The sequence below is a fragment of the Harmonia axyridis genome, chromosome X, assembly GCF_914767665.1.
Source record: "Harmonia axyridis chromosome X, icHarAxyr1.1, whole genome shotgun sequence".
Classification (NCBI taxonomy): Eukaryota; Metazoa; Arthropoda; class Insecta; order Coleoptera; family Coccinellidae; genus Harmonia; species Harmonia axyridis.
The window spans coordinates 32,207,190-32,212,189 of NC_059508.1; the positions used below are offsets into that span (position 1 = coordinate 32,207,190).

Sequence of the window (5,000 nt, forward strand, 5' to 3'; positions counted from 1 at the left end):
ATAATTCCCGATCCAAACGTTCTGCATCGCCCAACGCGACCACCTTCCCTATATATGTCAGGAGAGCACAGGGTTCCCCTCCAGACAACACTTACGCTCTATCCCCGACTCTCGGTCGATCGATAGGCCAGGTCAGCGGTGTCTGTTTCGGCCGAAGCTCGGACTTTGGTCAAAATGTTCCGATACAAAATTTGAACCAAGATAGATACAGATATGATTCCTTCTTAAATATACGTTGATTATCGAACAGAATATGGTAAATATTTTGCGATGACCGAGGATTTCATGAATTTTTTTTTTTTTCGAAAAAATTTTCTGTTATCGGAATTTCCTCAAATTTCATTTGGTTGCCTACTAATGCATATTAAAAACGATAATCAACAATCAGAATCATTATTTATCATTTATTTCAATTTTTATAATGAAAAACGTTCACGTCCTTTCGCGCCTCTCGATCGTCGTTTACGTGATGCATCGGTCAGCCCTAGTTTACGTGGTGCATCGGTAAGATCGAGTTCACGTTCTGCATCGGTAAGATCCAGTTCACGTGGTGCATCGGTAAGATCGAGATTACGTGGTGCATCGGTAAGATCGAGTTTACGTGGTGCATCGGTAAGATCCAATTCACGTTCTGCATCGGTAAGATCCAGTTCACGTGGTGCATCGGTGAGATCGAGTTTACGTTCTGCATCGGTGTGATCTAGTTTACGTTGTGCATCGGTAAGATCGAGATTACGTGAAGCATCGGTATGATCGAGTTTACGTTCTGCATCGGTCTGGACTTAGAGATATATTTTCGACGTGAAAATGTTCCGATACAACTTTTGAACCAGGATAGTTAGAGAGATGATTTTTTCTGGGATGTACGTTGATTGGGGAATGGATTGTGGAAAATAACTTGCCATGACCGAGGTGTTCTCGAATTTTTTTTTTTTTTCGAAAAATATTTTCTGATTTTGGATTTTACTCAAATTTGATTTCGTTGCCTTCTAATGTGTTCTAAAAGAGTAAATCAGTAATCAGAATCGAAAAATATTTTTCGGATTTTTTTTTTTTTGAAAAAAAATTTTCTGATTTTGGAATTTCCTCAAATTTGATTTGGTTGCCTTCTAATGTGTTTTTAAAGCGTAAATCAGTAATCAGAATCAATATTCATTGTCGACTTTAATTTTTATAAGGAAAAATGTTCACGTCCTTAAACGCCTCCCCATCATTAGCCCGAGTCCAAGTCGATGTCAGTCCCGAGCGGACGGTGTCAGATACTACCTATCGCCCCGGTCTGGACTTGGCGAGGTATTTCGACGTGAAATGTTCCGATACAACTTTTGAACCAGGATAGTTAGAGAGATGATTTCTTCTATGTTGTACGTTGATTGTGGAATGGATTGTGGGAAATAACTTGCCATGACCCAGGTGTTCTTGAATTTTTTTTTTTTTCGAAAAAAATTTTCTGATCTTGAAATTTCCTCAAATCTGATTGCGTTGCCTTCTAATGTGTTCTAAAAGAGTAAATCAGTAATCAGAATCAATATTCATTGTCGACTTTAATTTTTATAAGGAAAAATGTTCACGTCCTTAAACGCCTCTCCATCGTTACCCCGACTCCAAGACGATGTTAGACCGGAGCGGACGGTGTCAGATGCGACCGATCTCCCCGGTCTGGACTTAGCGAGATATTCCGACGTGAAATGTTCCGATACAAAAATTTAACTGTGATAGTTAGAGAGATGGTTCCTTTTGTGATGTACGTTGATTGTGTAATAGAATATGGAAATAAACTTGAGATGACCGAGGTCTTCTGGGATTTTTTTTTTTTTTCGAAAAATATTTTTCGATTTCGGAAATCCCTCAAATTTCATTGAGATATGTCCTAATGTGTTCTTAAAGCTTAAATCAACAATCAGAATTAATATCCAAAAGTTATTTCATTTTTTATGAGGAAAAACGTTCACGTCCTTTCCGCTCCCAAAAAGTGAGATATCATAGAAAATATCGCAATATATGTTGTTTACGGCCATACCACGCTGAAATTGCCAGTTCTCGTCAGAACACTGAAGCCAAGCAGCGTCGGGCGCGGTTAGTACTTGGATGGGTGACCGCTTGGGAACACCGCGTGCTGTAAGCTTTTTTTTTACGTTCTGCATCGGTCTGCCGAGATAACGTGGTGCATCGGTATGATCGAGTTTACGTTCTGCATCGGTAAGATCGAGATTACGTGATGCATCGGTAAGATTGAGATTACGTGGTGCATCGGTAAGATCGAGATTACGTGGTGCATCGGTAAGATCGAGTTTACGTGGTGCATCGGTAAGATCCAATTCACGTTCTGCATCGGTAAGATCCAGTTCACGTGGTGCATCGGTGAGATTGAGATTACGTGGTGCATCGGTAAGATCGAGTTTACGTGGTGCATCGGTAAGATCCAATTCACGTTCTGCATCGGTAAGATCCAGTTCACGTGGTGCATCGGTAAGATTGAGATTACGTGGTGCATCGGTAAGATCGAGTTTACGTGGTGCATCGGTAAGATCCAATTCACGTTCTGCATCGGTAAGATCCAGTTCACGTGGTGCATCGGTAAGATTGAGATTACGTGGTGCATCGGTAAGATCGAGTTTACGTGGTGCATCGGTAAGATCCAATTCACGTTCTGCATCGGTAAGATCCAGTTCACGTGGTGCATCGGTAAGATGGAGATTACGTGGTGCATCGGTAAGATCGAGATTACGGGGTGCATCGGTAAGATCTACTTTACGTTCTGCATCGGTCTGCCCTTGTTTACGTGGTGCATCGGTAAGATCGAGATTACGTGAAGCATCGGTATGATCGAGTTTACGTTCTGCATCGGTCTGCCCGATATTACGTGGTGCATCGGTTCAGCCCTAGTTTACGTTGTGCATCGGTCTGGACTTAGAGATATATTTTCGACGTGAAAATGTTCCGATACAACTTTTGAACCAGGATAGTTAGAGAGATGATTTTTTCTGTGATGTACGTCGATTGGGGAATGGATTGTGGAAAATAACTTGCCATGACCGAGGTGTCCTCGAATTTTTTTTTTTTTCGAAAAAAATTTTCTGATTGTGGAATTTTCTCAAATTTGATTTGGTTGCCTCCTAATGTGTTCTAAAAGAGTAAATCAGTAATAGGAATCGAAAAATATTTTTCGGATTTTTTTTTTTTTCGAAAAAAATTTTCTGATCGTGGAATTTCCTCAAATTCGATTTGGTTGCCTTCTAATGTGTTTTTAAAGCGTAAATCAGTAATCAGAATCAATATTCATTGTCGACTTTAATTTTTATAAGGAAAAATGTTCACGTCCTTAAACGCCTCCCCATCATCAGCCCGAGTCCAAGTCGATGTCAGTCCCGAGCGGACGGTGTCAGATACTACCTATCGCCGAGGTCTGGACTTGGCGAGATATTACGACGTGAAATGTTCCGATACAACTTTTGAACCAGGATAGTTAGAGAGATGATTTCTTCTATGTTGTACGTTGATTGTGGAATGAAATACGGAAAATAACTCGCCATGACCGAGGTGATTACGATTTTTTTTTTTTTTCGAAAAAAATTTTCTGATCGTGGAATTTTCTCAAATTTGATTTGGTTGCCTCCTTATATGTTCTAATAGCGATAATCAACAATCAGAATCAAAATCCATGATCGGGTTTGATTTTTATAAGGAAAAATGTTCACGTCCTTTTTTTCAACCCCGACTCATTGACGATGTTAGAACCGAGCCGGCGGTGTCAGATACGACCGATCGCCCCGGTCCCGATCGTCATTTACGTTGTGCATCGGTCTGCCCGAGATTACGTGGTGCATCGGTCTGGACTTAGAGATATATTTTCGACGTGAAAATGTTCCGATACAACTTTTGAACCAGGATAGTTAGAGAGATGATTTTTTCTGTGATGTACGTCGATTGGGGAATGGATTGTGGAAAATAACTTGCCATGACCGAGGTGTCCTCGAATTTTTTTTTTTTTTTCGAAAAAAATTTTCTGATCGTGGAATTTTCTCAAATTTGATTTGGTTGCCTCCTAATGTGTTCTAATAGCGATAATCAACAATCAGAATCAAAATCCATGGTCGGGTTTGGTTTTTATAAGGAATAATGTTCACGTCCTTTTTTTCAACCCCGACTCATTGACGATGTTAGAACCGAGCCGGCGGTGTCAGATACGACCGATCGCCCCGGTCCCGATCGTCATTTACGTTGTGCATCGGTCTGCCCGAGATTACGTGGTGCATCGGTCTGGACTTAGAGATATATTTTCGACGTGAAAATGTTCCGATACAACTTTTGAACCAGGATAGTTAGAGAGATGATTTTTTCTGGGATGTACGTTGATTGGGGAATGGATTGTGGGAAATAACTTGCCATGACCGAGGTGTTCTCGAATTTTTTTTTTTTTTTCGAAAAAAATTTTCTGATCGTGGAATTTTCTCAAATTTGATTTGGTTGCCTCCTAATGTGTTCTAATAGCGATAATCAACAATCAGAATCAAAATCCATGGTCGGGTTTGGTTTTTATAAGGAATAATGTTCACGTCCTTTTTCGCCTATGTTCTTTTTCGACGTGAAATGTTCCGATACAACTTTTGAACCAGGATAGTTAGAGAGATGATTTTTTCTGGGATGTATGTTGATTGACGTACGAAACTTGGAAAAAAATAGAAAAGACCGAGGTACTCTAGAAAAAAAAATTTATTGAAAATATTTTTTTGATTTCGGAATTAATTCGAAATTCATTCAGATGTCTTCTATCAATATCGCGAAAGAAAAATCAATAATCAGAATCGATATTCATCTAAGATTATTTCCTTCTGGATTGTGTTAACATTCGGTACGATCTTGTCTACGTGATGCATCGGTTTGTTTCTCGGCTCTTGTGAGCAAGTTGGACACTCGAGACGGCCTCCATCGATCGGATTAGGCGGGCTTTAATGTTAACGTGCTGCATCGGTGTGATCTTGTTTACGTCATGCATCGGT

General features: G+C 40.0%; 1 non-coding gene across 1 annotated transcript; it reads left to right on the forward strand.

Moving 5' to 3' along the window:
- The first annotated feature begins 2,006 nt into the window (after window positions 1-2,006).
- On the forward strand, window positions 2,007-2,125 carry LOC123687332. The gene has a single exon (XR_006749064.1). It is a non-coding gene; the product is annotated as a 5S ribosomal RNA (ribosomal RNA).
- The last annotated feature ends 2,875 nt before the right edge of the window (window positions 2,126-5,000 follow it).